General features: G+C 47.1%; 1 protein-coding gene across 1 annotated transcript in view; it reads left to right on the plus strand.

Annotated features, from left to right (window-relative positions):
- Window positions 1-10,864: 10,864 nt before the first annotated feature.
- Window positions 10,865-20,261, plus strand: part of FHL2 (four and a half LIM domains 2) — a 67,178-nt gene continuing 57,781 nt past the window's right edge. The window contains exon 1 of the mRNA XM_047068710.1: window positions 10,865-10,945. The gene's annotated coding sequence lies outside the window, so the exon portion shown is untranslated. The remainder of the gene's footprint in view (window positions 10,946-20,261) is intronic.

The raw sequence follows: 20,261 nt of genomic DNA on the forward strand, positions 1-20,261 counted from the left end.
CCCAAGCACTGTCAGCACAGAGACCAATGCGGGGCTTGATCTCACAACTATGAGATCATGACATGAGCCAAAAACAAGTGTCGGATGCTTAATTGACTGAGCCACCCAGACACCCCTAGACCAAACTTTTAATTCTACTCCACAAAGCTGACGAGTGAATAAAGATAAAACAAGGTGTTAAAAGTCAGTTAAGGGAGTCAGGAATGAATCACTAACCATGGATTTCATCTGGAAATTTCCCCTTACCATGGCAAAAACAGAGGTTTTATAAGCTAAGGAGAAGCCACTGGGAGAAATGAATACTGAGGGTCGTGTGTAATGGCATAGCACCTTGCCCTTACAAGGCAATCTGGATGGATTTTATTGAATGAATGAGTGCATGCATGAATGAACAAACGACTGAAAGAACAAAACTCTCAAAGTACACTGCTATTGGATAGAGTAAGTCTTCAATAATACGTCTATGGCAAGTCAAGATAAAGGAACACAAGAGATTCTGCTCTCTAGTCTTTTCTTTTTTTAAGTTTATTTATTTATTTTGAGAGAGAGAGAGGGAAAACTAGTGGGGAGGGGCAGAGAGAGAGGGAAGGAGGGAATCCCAAGCAAGTTCCGCACTGTTGGCATGGAGCCCAATGCGGGGCTCAAACTCACGAACGGTGAGATCATAACCTGAGTTGAAATCAAGAGGCCGACACGCAACCGACTGAGCCACCCAGGCGCCCCTCTAGGTTTTTCTTAAGGGAGGATTGTTTTAAACGCCTTTGAGGACAGTTCTCAGAGAAGTTGGATGTGGAAGCAAAGATTCATTAGAACGACCTGAGCAGCTTTTTTTTTTTAACTAAACATACTCTTGCTCCTTCCAGATACATAGTCCCACCTCCCCGTTTCTCCCAAATGTGGGCTACATTTAGCTAATTCCGCCTACAACCTGCTAAGTCACTGAGTAGGGACAAGTAAGGAACAGGCCTTCTCGAAGCATCTCTCTCCTGCTCTTGGAGGATGAGAAGCTAACTTAAACATGAGACGATAAATTAGGTCGACTCACAAGACTAAGATACATTTTTAGTTCATTTGTCCAGACATTTATATATAATGAGACTTTAGTTGGCACAAAATCTGTGTGTCCTTCTAAAAAGAGTTGAAAAGGTCTAAATAGGAAGACAGAATCCACGTTAAGTAATTTCAACGGAGGGGATATAATGCGGAGGGCCATCGAGGAGCCGAGACAGAACTGGGATGAGCAGGACGAGGCCACCGTGGGCCTCGGTGAGAGGCGGCACGAGGGCACCCAGGAGCTGGGGACAGGATCCAAGAGCGGTAGCTGCTGCCTAAGACACTGCCATAGGCAGAAGGGAGAAACTTCCACTCTCCCTTCCTGCAGCCAGCTCCCCTCCCGCCCCCAGCTGAGCCCCTGGAAGCAGCAACCAGAGACAGGAGCTGGGACATGTCCCCGATGACATGGCCCTGGAGCTGCAGAGCAGAGCGGGCAGGGGAAGGGCTGAGGAGTGGACCTGGGCCACCCAGGCTCCCGTCTTTGCATGGACCAGTGCAGTCCCCATGCCGTGGGGAGCGGAGGCCACTGTAAGCTCCCTGAGAGCGGGGCCGGCGCCCCTCCCGTTCTGCCCCTGGGCCTGGCGGGTGGCAGGACAGTGCTCCATGTCCTTTGGATTGAGAAAATGACAGTCTCACCTCCCCTTACAGAGTGCTTCCATAGGCAAGGTCTTAGACATACTGCCCCTCACAGTGGCGTAGCTTTCAACAAACTGGTTGATGCTTCCTAACTGGTGCTGGAGACTTTAAGGTAGGGAAACAGTCATGAAGCCACCCGCTCTTCTGATATTCATCCTAACTGAGGCACAAGGGCTGAACTCTTCGGATTTTTAAATTATATTCACCCATGTTTATTTTGAAGAGTATGAGGGGACTTCAAGGAAAAAGCAAACATTTACCTTGTGCCGCCCAAGGGTCCATCCACCAGCGAGTGGATAAATAAAATGTTCTCTGTCCATACGATGGAGTATTATTGAGCCTGAAAAAGGAAGGAAATGCTGGAGCACCTGGGTGGCTCAGTGGGTTAGGCAACCAACTCTTGATTTTGGCTCAGGTCATGACCTCACGGCCGTGAGATTGAGCCCTATGTCGGCTCTGTGGGGCTCCGCACTGGGCTTAAGAGTCTCTCTGTCCCTCTCTCTCTGCCCCTCATCTCCACTCTCTCTCTCTCTCTCTCTTTCTCAAAAACAAAAAAAATTAAAATTAAAGAAAAAAAAGGAAGTTCTGACACCTGCAACATGGGTGAAACTTGAGGACATTGGGTGTGTTTGTCCCTGGCTCTTCGTCCCCTAAATCCCTTGTAATTTCTAAGGGATCAGAGCAAAAGGAGCGCCTTTTGTTATAATATTTGGCTTTTGTCCTGAGCTCTGAAACAGCAACTTTGCAGCACTTTTTGTTATTCATAACCAGCCCCTTCCAACCACACCCGAGTTTAAGTGAATGAGGTGACTTTTTGGAAAGCCCCTAAGGTGGGGGGGGGGGAGTGTTGGTTGCCAGGAGAAGCCACCATGTTGGAACTTTGAGCCCCACCCCCCAACCTCTGAGGAGAAGAAAAGGGGGCTGGACATTGACTTAATTCCCTATGGCCAATGATTTAATCAGTTGCACCCACATAATGAAGCCTCCAGAAAAATCCCAAAAGAACAGTGTTGAGCAGACTTCTGGGTTGGTGAATACATGGAAATGCCAGAGGGTGGTGCCCCTGGAGAGGGCATAGAAGCTCTGTGCCCCTTCTCATAGACCTTGCCCTATACATCTCTCCCGTCTGGATGTTCCTGAGTTGAATCCTTTATACTCAAGGGATAAACATAAATGAAGTGTTTCCTTGAGTTCTGTGAGCTGTTGTAGCAAATTGTAGAACCCAAGGAGGGGGGGGTGTAGGAACCTCTGATGTATAGCCTGTTGGACAGAAGTCAGAAGGGAGTCCCAGACTCGTGACTGGCATCTGAAGTCAAGTCAGTCTGGTGGGGCTGAGCCCTTAACCTGTGGGATCTGACACTTGCTCTAAGTGGATGGTGTCGGAACTGAACTAGATTGAAGGACACTGTTGGTGTCCCAGAGAACTGGAGAATTGATTGGTGTAGAGAAAACCCCACACATTTGGTGTCCAAAGTGAAGTGTGAGCATATAAACGAAAACAATCTGTTGTTCCCACAAGAGGAAAAATCCTGTAGGATTTTGTTTGCATGAAGTCCCAAGGGTTTTCTAATTCAGGGACAGAAAGAATAGTGGCTTCCAGGTTCGGGGAGAGGGACACGGGAGTCACAGTTCAGCGGGCACACAGGTTCACTTTGGAAAGGTGGAAATTTCCGGAGGTAAATGGATGGTCGCACGTCAGTGTGAGAACTGTTCGCTTGAATGGTTAAGACGGTAAATGTCATGTTATGTGTATTTTACTACAATAAAAAAAATAAGATTAAAAAAGTAAATATTTACTTTATGAGGTGCCTCGGTGACTCAGTCAGTTAAGCGTCCGACTCTTGGTTTCTGCTCAGGTCATGATCTCTCGGTTTACGAGATCAAGCCCCACACCCAGCTCTGCGCTGACAGCACAGAGCCTGCTCAGGATTCTCTCTCTCTGAACTTCCCCAACTCGTGCTCTTTCCCTCTCTCAAAATAAATAGATAAATAAATAAACTTAAATATGTATATATATGTGTGTGTATATACGTATGTAGGTAGGTGTATGTACATTTGCCTTGTCGTTTTCCCCTGGAACTTGTACCCATAAATCTGGGCATTTAGAACATTTCAAAATAACCTTTGGAAGTCCAAAGTGAGTCATAAGGGTCATGCTCTGAGTGACTCATAAAACCATCTTGCTTCGTAATTGGTTGGATCCTCTGACCTTTTGAAGCAAGGTGACGCTATCCTGGACCCTAAGGAAGTCAGGTCTAGATCTAGAGAGCTGGACACACATAGTTTGACAGGGGTTATTGCATTAATAACACTGATAACCCATTAGTCATCCGGGAAAGGAGTGAGGAATGCATCTCACCTGATCATGAGGGAAACAGAAGACAAATGACTCTTCTCCTCACTTCCTCTGTGCTCTTCGTTTCCATTTTGATGAGTGAGCAGCACTGAAGGGTAGGCTTGCTCGGTGGTGGGAAAAGAATGTCTATCTGCTGAAGGCTAGGTTGGCTGAAGGCCTGCTGTTTCTCCCCTCTGCCTTTTCTGGCCACGAGTCAGCCACTTGACGAAAGCAACTGGCACTCAAGAAAACAGAAAGTTTCCAGCAACCGGGGCAGTGCCTGTGAACTGGTGAACCTCCCGCTCTTGGAAGCCCCTGTCTTTGGGGACAAGCTGGATCTGCCTTCAGACTCTCAGACTCCTGCAGCTTCGAGGTCCCACCTCCACCTCTGTAGGAGGAAGAATAAACAAACAGAGTAGAATAACTGTATAATAATAACATTGAACATTAACCCCGTGCTCCCCAAAGATTAGTTTACCATAAAAATTGTTATGTGTTTCACAGGTTCACTGAGAGAAAGGGACAGACAGCCCCTTAGACTGCATCTCACACATCTTAAGAGGTCGATAAGTGGCAGGTATGTTGTTGCCAAAACACGTGTGGGGGCACCTGGCTGGCTCAGTCAGTGCAGTGTGCGACTCTTGATCTTGGGGTTGTGAGTTCAAGCCCCATGTTGAGTGTAGAGATTACTTAAATCTTTAGAATAAAATTAAAATTAAAATTAAATTAAATTAAATTAAATAAAGCATGTGTGTATCTTAGTCTAGAAATGCAGGTTACAGGAAATATTGCTTTATCTCCCTTAAAATAACTTCATTAGGATTCTGGGTACCTACCACCACCAACACAGTAGGAAATTCTTCCCTTGGCACCATTGGGTGGTTACCTGACCATCACTGCACCAGAGTCTGGAGGCTTATGTGACCCATACAGTGAGTGTCAGAAAATCCCATCATCCAAGGCAATCCCTTGTCCACATCAGTGGCAGCAACACAGAGGTTCCCACCTGTCAGAGAATCCACACCCCTCCTTTTCATTCACAGCTCTGTGGGATGAGGGCTAGGGGTGAGACATGGAGCCAGTTCTTTGTCTCTCTCACTGCTTCCAAAGACATTCAGTCTTTCTCCTCTGCATCAGTCAGTGTTCAGGCAGGAAAGAGATGCCACACCCAACCGAGGTCATTGGAGGAGAGCTGTTGTTGTTTTAATTTTTTTAATGTTTATTTATTTTTGCGAGTGAGAGAGAAACTGAGCACAAGTGGAGGAGGGACAGAGAGAGAGGGAAACACAGAATATGAAGCAGGCTCCAGGCTCTGAGCTGTCAGCACAGAGCCCAACGCAAGGCTTGAACTCACGAGCCGGGAGATCATGACCCGAGCAAAAGTTGGATGCTTAACCGACGGAGCAACCCAGGCATCCCAGGAGGAGAGTTTTAACAAAGGAACTATTAACAGAGGTGTGGGGAGCATTTGGGGAAACCAATGAGGGTCAGTGCAGAACCTTGAGAGTCATGATGCCCTTCATCCTTAGGTCAAGGAGAAGGAACTGTTCCCAGAGCCCAGAGAGGGGCCTTCCCAGAGGGAGACAGCTCACCTGCAGCATCCCTGCAGGGAGGATCCACGCACCAAGGATCTGACATCACTGTCCTGTCTTCTGATTTCTTGCTGGTTCCTTCTATTGGCTAAACCCAAGCAAAACCCAGAGAACAAATGAACCCTTTGATGCTTGTTCACATCAGCCACCTGGGCACAGAGCAAAGGTCAAGGTGGGGGTCGCGGGGCGGGGGAGGGGGGCAAACAGAAGACATCCCTCCATGCTGCCACTCCAGGAATCCTAACATCACCCCTCTGGGGGACAGGGAGGGTTTTTCCAATGTCTCCACCATGCAAATGTCTCCATTATTGTAAATGGTTCTAGAATCATAGGCTTGCTGACCTAATTATAGCCGATTATCTACAGCAACAGATGGGTCACATCTGGGAGAGGCTTCATGTCTGGATGCAGAGGCTAGGAAGGGACCCAAAGTCTCCTTCAGCTCCTAATTAAGTCTCAACTGGCCATCAGTTAAAGGTCCGTCCCTTTGATCAAAATTGTTGATCCCTACTGAACTACAAGTAACTTTAGGCAAAGAATCACCAAGCTGTTATCAACATGTGAACCACATGCTAAAGATTCCCAGAGCAGATCTGATAGGCATTTTTGTGTATTTTTGTCACCTGTCTTGAAGCCAGGTGACCTGTTGGATCAAGAGAACCTTAGCTGAGAAAAGCTGAGGCTTTTTTCTTCTCACATATGTGCCCGCTAACAGGAAGGACACTGAGACCCCTGTCCTTATTGAGTTAACTGTCTGGCTGGGTAACGTGGTTTATTTCAATACCCAAACTAGCTCAGCAGAAGCCAAGTCCAAAAAAGAAGAGCTGCCTGGACTCTATCACACCAACAAATGGTGATGCTGTTTTTCAGGTTGAAACGTTCCAGGGCCGTTCGCAGACATATTTACACTATGGGACGTTTATGCAGCCTTGCTGGCCTGTTTATTATTCTGGGAAGTGCAGAAGGAATGTTTATGTAGAGATTTCAGCGATAGCAAATGGAGTCGCTAGATCACGAAAAGTATTCATTGGAAAACAAGACATGGCAGCAAGGATCGGGCGCGTCCTCCCCGCTGCTGCGGATGAGCACTCAGTAGGCAACACGTTTCAGAAACCACTCTCTGTGGCACCCGTGACGCATGCTGGGTCTGCGTCTGAGGACTTCTCCGTATAGAAGAACAGGACTCTGCTTCACCCTGGCTCTTCCCAGTCTACAAGAGGTGACGCTGGTCTAGGCCCCCCTTCCCGAGACCGTCCGTCCCCTCCAGGCTTCTGGCCTCTGCCCTAAGCGCTTCCTCTCCTGATCGGCTCTTCATTCTCTGGCTCCTTGACTAGCTCATCTTCTTCTGCCACAGAATCTACTAATCCAACAGGGGAAAAATCTGTGTGGGGTGAAGGAGACGAGTTCCTTCCAGCTAGGGTCAGGGGCATATGCTCCCTGGGCCTTCCCATCTCAGGGAGGGTGAGGAGGAAAAGGCCGTCCCGGCAGCAAGCAGGCTAGGAGGCCACCCTGGCCCTGGAGATGGATGAAAGGCACACGCTTCTGGCTCCTGGCTCCACAGCAGAGGGCCTAGTGCCCCATCAGGTGGCTGAGGGAGGCATCCTATCCCACTTATAAAACTCAGCTCTGCTAGCTTCCAGAAGCAGCAGAAGCAGCTTCACGGAAAGGTTAAGCCTGCCCGACCCAACCACAGCAAGGAGCATTGGTGACAGGGGTGAGGATGGGGCAGCAACAGTCAATGGCGTCTACAGTGACCACGAGAGAAAGATGCTCCGGGTTTAAGGTGAGAGGCTCAGGCTCACGGGCCGTGTGAGTACAACCCCTGATAGACAGACTCTAAGCTCCTCGAGGTAAGGGTCTTCTATGTGTTCAGAGTTGAGGCTCCCGGATCTAGCCAAGTGCTTGGAACATGGAACGTCCTCAGTGAATATTTATTTCACAAAAAGTGAAGAGTCCTGATGGGTGAATGAGATTTCATGAGCCCCACGGGCGAAGGCCCTGTGAGCATGGGCCCCGGGAGCAGAGATGCTGGCAGTGGTGAGGTGCCCTCAAGCAGGCTGGTGGCCAGGAGCACACTTCTAGGGCTCACACGTCTTCTGGAGGGGTCTCTATCTTCCTGCCATCCTGAGCCTACCAGTTTCTGGTTCCTGGGCGGCGACTCAAGGCATATTTGCTGAATCAAATCAAAATGTTTGTTCCAGGGGCGCCTGGGTGGCTCAGTCGGTTAAGCATCCGACTTCAGCTCCGGTCATGACCTCGTGGCTCATGGGTTCGAGCCCCACGGTGTCATCCGAGCCAGCTTCGGATTCTGTGTCTCCCTCTGTCTCTGTCCCTCCCCTGCTCGCACTCCGCCTCTCTCTCTCAAAAATAAATAAATATTAAAAAGTAAATTTTTTCAGTGTTTGTTCCAGACCTATATGTCCTTTGGCTTTGGTCTCTGGGATTTGGGAAATGGGACCAAGAAACACCTGTCAGCCTTTTCTGTCGTTATTGTGGAAGAGAAGCAAGAGCCACATCCACGTCTAATTGTCCCTGACCGCCGCTCAGATCCTGGGACGCAGCCCCCGAAGGCAGATGCTGTTCCCTCCCACCCGCTCCGGGGTGACTGTCAGCAGGCACAGTGTGTCAGGTGCCACCCACCCCAAGACTGTGTGCATGCAGTATGCCCCTGTGAAGGGGCGGGAATGAGTCAGCATGGAGGAGGGAGAACGGCACACCGGGATGCTTCCAACAGCTGTTCCTGGAGTTCAGGCCAGAGCCCCACAGGCTGGTGAGCCCGTACAGCAGCCCTGATAGGCTGCCTGTCACGAAGGCTCCAGTGCCTGGCTTCAGCCCAACTTCCTCCAAGAGGAGCCCCCTTCACCCTCCCCTGCACTAATCTCTTCCCTTGTGGAGGGACACTGTGCCCCGACCCGCAGGGCCTGACCTGAGGCCAGAGTCTCCCTTCCCATCAGATATCTGCAGGGCACATGCCCGTGAGTAAGCCGGCTGAAACCTGAGGAAGGTGGCTAGAGCTAACACAGACGGGGCCATCCAAGAAGATCTTTGGCACCCCAAGTTCCAAAGAACAGTCCTGAGCGTTGCTCAGCTTCAGATTCCAGGCTCTGTCACTCGGTGGTGTCTGAGAGAGAGCCTATTCCTGTAACAGCAACGCGACGCGAAAGCTTTGACACCACCCACTGTGGGCTGTAGACCAGGTCCTATCCATAGAGGGACCCCAGTCTAGTGCCTACAGCCAGAAGCGCGGACATTAGAGTGTTAGGGCCCTGCTCTACCTCCAGCCCTGGGAGCCCAGGGAGAGGGGAGCCCCTCTTCCAATTACATGTGTCAGTGACACGTGCTCCCTCCACACAGTCAAGGTGGAGGTCATTCCTTAAGTCCAATACGATCAAAAAGGAAGGCGTCTTCAGGACATGCACGTTCTTTTTTTTTTTAAATATAATTTATTGTCCAATTGGCTCATATACAACAGCCAGCGCTCATCCCAACAATGAGCCTCCATCCCAACAATCCCCCCTCAAATGCCTTGAGGAGGACACATTCTTCGAATAAAAGCACAGAGAGCCTTTATTATGTCCCAGTCAGAGCATAGATGGGGACAGATTAGGTCAGATAAAGGGCAGATGGGTATTTTCTATCACCCCTATTACATAAGCTTTCTTATTTTCAGATTCCTCTTTCTCTTTGTGCATACTTTACTTTCTTTTGTGTGGCTGTGGTTGTTTTCTCCTCTCTCTCTTCTTGACTCACCTTCGCCCTGACAGGGGCACTCAGGGACTCCACTGGCGTTCTACATCATACTGTTCGTATCGGTATTGAAAAAAAAGCCACTGACCCCAACACAGGTTTTTCCAAATTCTGGGGAGACCCCAAGGAATTCTGTAATCCTAAAATCAAGTTGGGTCCATTAATGCAGAAACACAGAAAGCTCTTTTTTGCTTTTCAGACACTTGGGTTTCAAATGAAATGAATGTTCCTGTGATAAAAGTAATGCAAGATCACCGCGAGCAATTTAGAGATGACGTGTAAGCCAAAGAAGAAAACGACATCAGCCGTAATCCCATCATCCAGCCATAGCCACATTGTCACATTTGGCACACGTTCCTTCCAGAGTATGCGTGTGGAGCAACTTTTTGCACATACACCCAACAACCTTCCCTTAAAGTGACCTGCATTTTTACTACAAGTATATCATAATATTGTTGCTATGCTATTAAGTACTCTTCTATGACATTTCTAAAGGTTGCAGCGTTCCCCTTATAGCTATACTATTCCTCGTTTAACCTTAAGTCTCTGTTGTTAGTCATTTTGGCTGTTTCCAACTTTCCCCAGTTATTAAAAGAGCTGCAAGAAATGTCCCTGCAGCTGTATCCCCGTCCACATCCACGATTCTTTCCTCGGGATAAATTCCCAGACGTGGAGCCACTGCGGTGGTAACGCGGGCGGCGGTTGCCAAATAGCCGACCCCGGCTGTCCTTCTCCCCACCCCTCGCCATGGATGAAACGCCTTCTGGAAAGAAGAAATTCAGGGGTGACCCAGGAACTGTTGCATCCCCAATCTGTCTTCTTTCTCCTCTTCTAGCCTATGGTTCTAAAAATCTCTATAATAACTCTATAAAGAAAGGGATTGGCAGCCCACGCATCCCTCCCAACCATGCATGAGCGGGGAGGCTGGGGAGAGAGGGCTTCTGTAAATGCACTCCTCTTCTAGCTTCCCACATGCCCAGTGTTAAGCCGATCCTTGGTCTTCGTCGAATCTCTTTCACCCAAACAAATGCCCCTGAAGCCAGGGGAGATGGTCAGTGTGCTCCTTCCAAGAGGCAGTGATAAAAATCCACACCACCCTACAGAGGCACTGTGTCCTGGGGGAAGTTTCCTTCCCCTTCTGTGCCTCCAGGCGAGCCCCCTAATCTGAGGGGTTCCCAGCAATGGAGCCTCAGGCAGCCTGCCCAGAGGCTCTGCCGGTTGTCAGACAAAGTGAGATCCCTTCCCAGCCCAGTGGCTTCCCCCTTCCACTGCTCTTTGAATTGCTGGAACATATGCGGGGCCTGGGATGTCCTTGAGGCGGGCAGGCCAAATGGGGAGCCAGCAGCCCCTTCCCATCTGGGGGCTGAGGCTCCTTTAATTTGGATACCTTAAAAGGCTTGCGGGAGCAAGGGGTTGGGTTCTTATCTCCTGAGCTCTGGACAGTGCCTTATTTATAGCCCTGCTGACAAGAGGCGGCACCTGGCCAGCAGCTGCATACACGGTTGGGGCAATCCAACAGGGTCGTTGGCCCTGTGCTGCCGTGGTCCCCTTTGGTCGGGCTGGAGGGCAGAAGACAGGACAGGTAAGTTTCCTCCTCTCCCTTGCCACCCTTCCTTTCCCATGTCTGCACAGGCTTAGATGCCAGCCGTGCAGCCTTTGTGCCCTTGGAGGGAGCTCTCCGGCACTGTGGACTTGCGGACCCCAAGCACAGACCCAGGTGGCACCGGCAGCTGGCTCCCACCAGCAGCCAGCTCCTGCTGTGGGGAGAGAACAGAACCTGCCCTCCCCAGATCTACAGCAGGTGCCTCCGGGAATATAAAGAACTTGGAGAGAGCCCTTTGTTCATCTTCCCCTCTCTGAGTGCGAATCAGGAATTACACTGAGTTTGGAACACCAGAAAGCTTTTTCTTAAGAGGAAAAAGAAAAAAAAAAACAATTATAAGATAAACACTGGAGGGGGAAAACCACAGTACCCTGGAGCTTTTTCTCCCTGACAGAATTTTCGGATGGCCTGGGGTGAGGATGCAAATTATTGACGAGTCTGATTACCCTTGGAAAGTATGTTTATGCAAGGTGACTTATTATGGCTGATGGCTCAGAAGTCCAGATAGCTGTTGTGTGCTTAAAGGAACCGCATTAATATTTTACTAATTTCTAGAGCAGGATATGAGCAAATGTGCAGGACTGAGTAATGCTGGGCCGGTTGCACAATGATGTTAATACTGATGGAATGACATATTATGACGATAGGCAGCATACATACAAATGTCCTAGAGTCATAATCTTTGCAAGGCACCGTATCAGGGCCAATCTAAAAAAAAATATATTGTCAGACCAGTTTTTTTTTTTAAATACTTCGAGGTCCAAAGATAGTATTAACACTTGGTTATCGGCTAATGTTGTCTTATCACATACTTGCTCTGTATAGGTCTCTTGTTGTTTTATTTGTTTCTTGAGAAATGTTATTTGAATTTTTTACTGCTAAGTTTATAACAAGGTGTGTTGTAAGAAAACCGATTACATTTTGAGATCTAGCTAATCTGACAAGAGTTTTTGTTTTTAATGATGTAGCCAACTAATCAACCAGCTCAGACGATTAAATTTGGGGTGCTTTTTTCCAATATTGAGAAAATATTTCTAGGATGCCTGGGTTGGTTAGGCGTCTGACTCGATCTCAGCTAAGGACATGATCTCACAGTTTGTGGGACCAAGCCCTGAGTCAGGCTCCATGCTGACAACATAGAGCCTGCTTGGGATTTCCTCATTCTCTCTCTCTCTCTCTCTCTCTTTGTCTCTCTCTCTCTCAATAAATTTTAAAAAAAAAATTTAATTAAAAAAAGAAAATATTTCAATATATAACTTCCATGAAGAGTTGCTCAGTTTCCCCTAAACATATTCCCCGACTACTCACTCAATCTTGCCTGCCTTTGAACACATTTTGCACTATTAAATTTCATCATCCCATTGAATGCTTCCAGAATTCTCCATTGGTTCCAGATCCCTGAGGCTAGGCCACATCATATTCTCTCTGTAATCTGATAAGCCCTTAACACAGGGACCTACAAACTATCTACTGGTGTCTAAAGGGTTTCATATTTAAAATAGGTGGCCAAGAAACTGAGTTTAAATCGTCCTCTCCCCACTGTCAAAAAAACAAAATTCAGCTGAGTAAATTGTAAAGATCATATTGTTTTATTCAACGATTCGTGAACTGGGCAGTATCCCATCCTGCAGGTAAAAAGGAGCTCTGAGGAGTTATGCAAAAAGGAAGGCTTCTATAGACAGAAGGGAGCAGGAACAAGGAAGTTACACGTGGGGGGTTGGGGGGGGGCCGGAAGTAGACTGGTTATTGCAAGGCTACTTTCCTTTAGGGAATGGCAGGCGTCAATCCAGCAGATGACCTAACTATTGCTGCTTAAGGGATTCCTCATCGACTGGTCTACAATTCCATTTTTGGAAGGGGCCGGTATTGTAACTAATTTTAAGTCTCAGTTTGGTGACGTGGAGTTTAGCATAAGTGACTCCATTTGGGGCCTGTTGTTTTGTTTTTAACAACACTAAACAAAGAGGTGAAGAGATTATATTCACAGTGTTTATGTTTTCTTTTGTTTTTTCTTACTGTGCACATGCTCACCCTTGAAAATACAGACCAGCAGAGAGAAGAAAATGAAAACTTATGTGTAGTCTTAGCACATTCATTTTTATCTTAACAATTTCTTGATTCTAAGAGGTCCTTGATTTTAAGACCAGCCATTAATTTAATACTAGCTTTACAAAGGAGGGAAAAAAAAAATTCTCACTATGTTATCCAGATTGATATATTTAAAATGGATCTAAAAACAAATTACACAGGGAAATATAAATTATAATTAAGAAATATATATATATATTCAGATTATTTGCTAATTTACCTTTTGTTCAATTTATGATCGATGTCCTTTTACCATGTATTCAAACTTTAATTCTTTGAAAATTGGTGATCTTTACATGATGTTGTGACTTCTTTCATTTAGCCAGAATATTAACATATCCATAATAGCTGGGAATAATAATGATGGGTAGTAAAAAAAAACATAAACTGAGCTTTAGATAAGCAATTTTTATCAGAATATAACTAATTTTAAAGTATAATCTGGAGACACCTAGGTGGCTCAGTTGGTTAAGTGCTGACTTCGGTTCAGGCCCTGATCTTGTGGTTCGTGAGTTTGAGCCCCGCTTTGGGCTCGGTGCTGACAGCTCAGAGCCTGGAACCTGCTTCAGATTCTGTGTCTCCCTCTCTCTTTGCCTCTTCACCCCTCACATTCTGTTTCTCTCTATCTCTCAAAAATAAACATTAAAAAAATTTTTAAGGGGCTCCTGGGTGGCTCAGTCAGTTAAGCAGCCGACTTTGGCTCAAGTCATGATCTCGCGGTCCGTGAGTTCGAGTCCCGCGTCGGGCTCTGTGCTGACAGCTCAGAGCCTGGAGCCTGTTTCAGATTCTGTGTCTCCCTCTCTCTCTGACCCTCCCCCGTTCATGCTCTGTCTCTCTCTGTCTCAAAAATAAATAAACGTTAAAAAAATTTAAAAAATTTTTAATAAGGAAGACATGTATAATTAGATTTTAAGGGGAAAGTGCAAGAATTTCATTTTGGTTTTTAGGAAGTGAGCCTTCTTTCCCTGCCTGGGAGTGTCTAGTCAGCATGAAGCTGGTAAGGGTATCTGAAGAGGCAGGAGGAACTGACTATTTTCATGTTAAGTAAAAGCCACCAGAGTGCTTTCTGTCTGGGCTCAGTTTTGTCTGATAAATCTAGACTAATTGCAAAATGTCAGTCCATGGTTTAGCATGAGCACAAAAACACACAAAATATGTGATGTTGATTATTCTACTTCTCTCTAATTCATTTCCCTCATAGTAAGACAAAATGGATAATACAAAGGCACAAAGAGCAATGTGACAACATGTATATAATAATGAAAATGATCAACAGTGCAACTGCTCAAGAGCAGAGTATGCCCGGGGCGCCTGGGTGGCTCAGTCAATTAAGCATATTAGTCCTGGTTTTTAGACAAGGAAACTGACTTAGAACAGAGCTATCCACTGCAGAAGGTGCAACCAAGTTTAAACTGGTCTGGCTTCAAGGTTGGTAGTCTGGTTGGCATTTGAATCACAAAAGAGCAATCTTAAGGTCATATGCAATGAATAGTGTGGTTTGAAAGGCATATGCACTAGCTGAAATGGTGGGCAATATTCCTGCAGGAAGGATATATGCTGTAAAGTTTATACCGACAGAGGTATGGGGCCTAGAGGAAGTAAGGAATTATAAAAGGCAGAGACAGGTGGGGAAGAATGTGAACAGTATGGAGATGGAAATAAATGGGATTTGCCCACAGAGTGAAGGGTGGTCCTACAGGTAAAAGATGAGCGAAATGTGTGTGTGTTGAGCAGGGAAGGGTAGTTTAGGAACAATGGTTTAGGGACAATCCTTGCTCTTTCTTCTCTCTGAACCCTTCTAAAAACCAAAACCTAAAGACTTCTAAAAATGAAGAGGTATCCTGGCTCCCCAAAGTCAAAAAGTAAAAAAAAAAAAAAAGAAACCTCCCTGTAAAGAATCTGAACTGGGACCAATTTGAATTCCAAACTTAAAACAGAATGAAGCTCTGGGTTAGACAGGTGACAGTAGCTGACCAGGGGTGAGTGTTTGTCTCGCGGTCACTGTTGTGAGAGTCACCGTGTGTGACTCACACACACACACACACACACACACACACAAACGCACACACCCACATGCTCGTGTGATCCGCACAGCAGCTCTGTGAGGAGCCCTCCCGGCTTCCCGGCTGAGAGGTAAGGTGCTCAGAGCCAGTAGGTGGGGAAGCTGGGAGTTGAACCCAGGCAGTACGGGGGCCAGGGCTGACAGGAATCCGACCAGAGATTGCTGGAAAAGTCTCCACAATGGAGAAAGAACCTCGCCTTAAAAATGAGTGAGGGCTTTCCACTTACCCTTTATTTTTCTTTTTTTACATTCTTCCTTCATTTTCAGCACCTTCTCAAGAGCATGGGAAGAGTGTTACTCTTCTTAGCCATACTCCTGAAAGCTAGCACAGTGCCTTGTACACAGCAGCTGCCTAAAAAATATTTGCTGGACTAAATTGTGTTTAATTCAGGGGTAAGAAGTGCTAAGATGCGTAGGAAGGAGCCAGAAGTTTTCTTTGTTGGCTAGTACGTTTCCATTCTGTAATACTGGCTTGGAGAGCGGTTTGATATTTCTTTTCCATCCTTGATACACAGCACAAAGACATAATTAATGATCATAATAATAATGCCTCTTTAGATGGAATTTAAAGTGTGTGTGGTGTGATGTATGTGTATGTGTAAGTGTCGGGGCGGGGGGAGCTGTTGAAGGAAGGGAACGAGGATTGGAGATGCTGTATAAATTCTAGACGTGAATTTCCTTCGTCAAAATCTCTCCAACTTTGTTCAGAATCAATTAATTTATCAGGAAACAAAAACAATTTTGCTCTCTTTAAACATAATTTAGTAAGCAAAAAAGCAGGTGAGAAAGAACAGTCTCCTTGTTTCACAACCCCGCCTCTAACTACACAGAATGATGAACCAAAGATTATGCCCTTCCGGTCCCTACGTCAACGAGACTTTCCCATCAGTTAGGTGCCGAGAAAACAGAATAACGTGTACGCAATGCAAAGAAAGCCAAGCGTTTTGAAAGTGCCCAAACTCCTTTGAGGCACCCCTCTGTCTACTCCTGCAAATTGAAAATGCAAAGATCCAATGAGCAGCTGCAAATGTGTTGTCGCTGGAATTAACCAGCATGGGCAATCATCCAAGTGAGGGGAGAAATATTCACGACCCAATGCCATGTCTAACATACTCTCAGGTGGAGAAACTCAGACGGCAGCAAGAATGGCGGACTGAGGATCTTCTAATTAAAATAGAATTCTCACTAAGTCAGAAGGTTTGGAAACTCACAGTGACATGTTCAACAATCACTGAAATAATGAAATTTGGACAGAATTGATAAATCCTTCGGCTTCATTATTAAGCAGCTGCAGTAGCCAATCCTCGGGTCTGGCTATGAATTCGCTCCGGCAGGATCCTGGAACCCCACGGGGGGCTGTTTCTACTTTTATACACAACACTTCACCGGTTCCTGGGAAGCCTCTTCAAACCTCTGCCAGCCTCAGCTAAGGCAGCCCCAGAGGCCAACATGAGCTCACCTGAACCACAAGTCTCTTTTCAAAATTTGTTAGCTTTTTTTTTAATTTTTTTTTTTATATTTTATTTATTTTTGATGAGAGAGACAGAGCACAGAGAGACAGGGGGAGGGGCAGAGAGAGAAGCAGACACAGAATCCAAAGCAGGCTCCAGGCTCCGAGCTGTCAGCACAGAGCCCGACGCGGGGCTCGAACTCACAGACTGCCAGATCGTGACCTGAGCCGAAGTCAGGCGCTTAACCAACTGAGCCACCCAGGTGCCCCTCAAAATTTGTTATCTTAATTGCAACTTAAATCAGACCGTGTCTCTCGCCTGCTCATAAACCCTCCTGTGGCTTCCCAAATCAAAATAAAATCCTAATGCTATGTAACCTACAGAGCATGACATGATCCAGCTGACCTCACCTCCTCCCTATTCCCCTCCGCCAAGGATGCTCCAGTCACGCTGCCTTTCCCCAACTGTGCCAGATAGTTACCCTGCCCCTGGACCTTTGCACTTGCTGGTGCCACCGATCGATCAGGCTCTCCTTCCAGAAAACCACACATCTCCTTCCCACCACATCTAAGCACCACCCCTGAACATACCATCTGAAATTACACTCCCTGTCACTCTCCAGCTCCCTGCCCTGATTTACTTCTTACCCCGATTTCTTTCTTTTTTTTTTCAAAGCTCTTATCATCTCACACACATATACACCCACAAAGGGACACGTGTATTGGCATCTGTCTCTCCCGTAATAATATGTAAGCTCCAATTAAAGCAGAGAGTCTTGGCTGTGTTCCCTGAGGTATCCCCATCACCTGCAACCGTAAATGGGGCACAGTAGGTGCTACATAAGTGTGTTGTTGAAAGGTGGAGGCTCAAACGACCCATTTTCGTATATTTCGTTTGCACTAAAAACTCCCGGTACACCTGCGTTTTGTGAAGGGAGGAAAACGGCGCTGAAGAGTGCTGGGATTTTAGCTCTGACACTTACAAGGTGCTCAGGCAAGGTTTCAACTTCCCAGAACCCCACTCCGTAAAATGGGGATGACAGCAACCACTCCCAGCAGGCAAGTCCTTGTAAGGCTTGAACAAGGCAGTAACAGTAGTAACGGCAATCATTAAGTGACCGCCCACCATGTGCCAGGGAGCGGACTGTGCATTTGACTAGCTCCATGTTGTCCTGTCTTCACAACAGCCACGTGGTGCAGGCGTGTGTGTGAAGGTGAAGAAACAGACAGAAATCCGAGGAGGTACCTTGGCTGAGCAGATGTAGCTGCCGTATGCATTTCTCATGGCTGCCGTGACAAATTACCCTACGTTTATTGTCTGAAAGCAACACAAATTGAAGATCTCACAGTTCTGGAGGTCAGGAGTCTGACAGGGTCTCCGCGGGCTAAAATCAGGGTTTCTGCAGGGCTGGGCTCCTTCTGGAGGCTCTGGGGGGAGAATCTGTTCCTGTGCCTCTTCCGGCTTCCAGAGGCTGCCTGCCTTCTTTGCCTCATGGCCCTTTTCTCCACCTTCAAAGCCAAAAATGTAACATCTTCAGTCTCTCTTGATTCTGACTCTCCTGCTTCCTCTTCCCCTTATAAGGACCCTTATGATTACATGGGGCCCAGTTGGATAATCCAGGATAATCTCTTCATCTCAAAACCTTTTGCACAATCGCATCTGCAAAATCCCTTCGTAAATTCTGGACACGAGGACGTGGATGGCTTTGAGAAGCCATCATTCTGCCTACCAGTTGCGAAGAGAAAGACCTGGGATTTGAGTCTCAGCCAATTTCTTGACCACTACACTGCTGTATTACACAGCAAGCCCTTTGGTGTTTAGTAACTCTTGTTTCCTTTGCCGTAATGAAGGGAAAACGGAAAGCTTGGATCCCAGATTTGAGTTTTATATATGACAGTAAACAGAAAGTGTTGCCCCTTTCCACCCTGCTCCCCTGTAATATGGGATGCCAAACACGGTTAAGTCCAACAGACATTTTATCTTAAAGATAACCAGTCTTGCCTCATCCTCAAACGTAACTACTGACTCTCAAGAAACCACAGACATTTGATAAAAGTGGTTGCCAAGAGGAAACGAAAGCCTTGCTTGGAGACAGTCCGAGCTCCCCCACGGGAGTGAGGGGTCCGGGCAGTCCAGGGTGGGCTGGAGCCAGGATGCCCCTTGGTAAGGCAGCAAACCAGGAAGAACCCATTGACACCCCAGAGGTTCTGGGACAAGCTGGGGCAACCTAGCTCAGGGTGCTCCGGTGAGGCACACACAGCCCAGGGATTCAGGTGACCTGGGACAGGGAGGTGGCCCAGGTCTCAACCACAAGGACCTTGGGAAAGTCAACAAGCTGTGGAGCAGTCTGATGCACCAGGAACAAAGGGACTGGGCCAGTGAGACCATGTGTCAGCCGCACGAGGTGGTGGCAGGCCTCCACATGGGGCTGGTGGCCATGATGGTTTCAACCTCCCAGGGTCTGGACAGAGCCCTCCTCCACCAGGGAGTAGGAAATAAGGCAGAAGCCTTATGTGCACGCAGAAGAAGTGGGATTGCGGGGGGAGAGCAGAAGCTGGGAACGGACTGCAGTTCGGGGAAGATGGGGTGGCCACGGCTCGGCAAGCCCTTGACTCCCAAATTTGTGGCAGTTGAACTACATCCCGACCTCACCTCGAGTGGCACAGGGCTGTCCCTAAATATACACATATTCATCCCTTCCACTTGAGGATGGCTCAGGAGCTGTCACAGTGAAAAGGGCTCAGTGCCTCCAGGTAGGCAGAGCTGGGGCAAAGACTGCAGGAGGCTTCTGTCTCCATGACTACCATGACCTTGAATTTTAGAAGCGGGTACCTATTTGCATTATTCCAACACTTGCCTTAAAGTATTCACAGGTTAGAAAGCAGGGGCGAATAAACACATGGTCTATATGTTTTTGTGACCAAGCAATAATAATAATATAGTTCGTGTGCCATAGATGTACTTCCTTAATTATCCATGTTAGCGTGACCATAGAATTTATGGTGCAAACTGGGGCACTCCGAAAGGGAAAGAGAGCGCTTTTAATAGATAAGCCAGGTCAACAGGTGTAACTGGCAAATGCAGTCCCTGAACCCCAGGCTTCATTCGTATGCACCAAGGTCCCCCGTCGTGGGGTTCCTTTGCTGGAAACTTAACGACGGTGTAGAGGGGTTATTTGATGCTCATAAGTTTCCTGAAACCACAGACATTTTTATTACTTTCACCAGGAAGATAAGAAACCCAGAAGCAGGATTTCTTTTAAGATGCTAGGATACAGGCCACCAAGTTAGAATCACGTGTGTGTCTTTCTCCAGGAGATGATTGACGTTTGAGAGCTGCAGACCCCAACTCACAGCTTGATTTCCCTTTAGGACATTTTCCTAAATCGGGTGCTTTTCCTCTCCGCTGTCATTCCACAAGGTCATGTGGGAACCATGAGTTCACAAGAAACTCTCCCTTGCCTGCACCTGCCCTCAATGGAGTTGTTCAAACAAAGGGACCATTTCATAATTTCACCGTGAGCCATAACATTTATTTACCAGATTGAGACCTGCATATTTCTAAAAATAACATAATGTTGACCAGATTTTTTAAAAAAAGAATAAAAAGGAACAGAATGCATCTTGCATCGTAAGGAGAAGAATGATTTCGTGACAGTGTTTTTTCAGGGCGGCGTGTAGGGTTAGGTGATGTG

Source organism: Lynx rufus, unplaced genomic scaffold, assembly GCF_022079265.1.
Source record: "Lynx rufus isolate CCGP_SWC_20201006 ecotype Redwood Valley unplaced genomic scaffold, mLynRuf1.p SCAF_8, whole genome shotgun sequence".
NCBI lineage: Eukaryota > Metazoa > Chordata > Mammalia > Carnivora > Felidae > Lynx > Lynx rufus.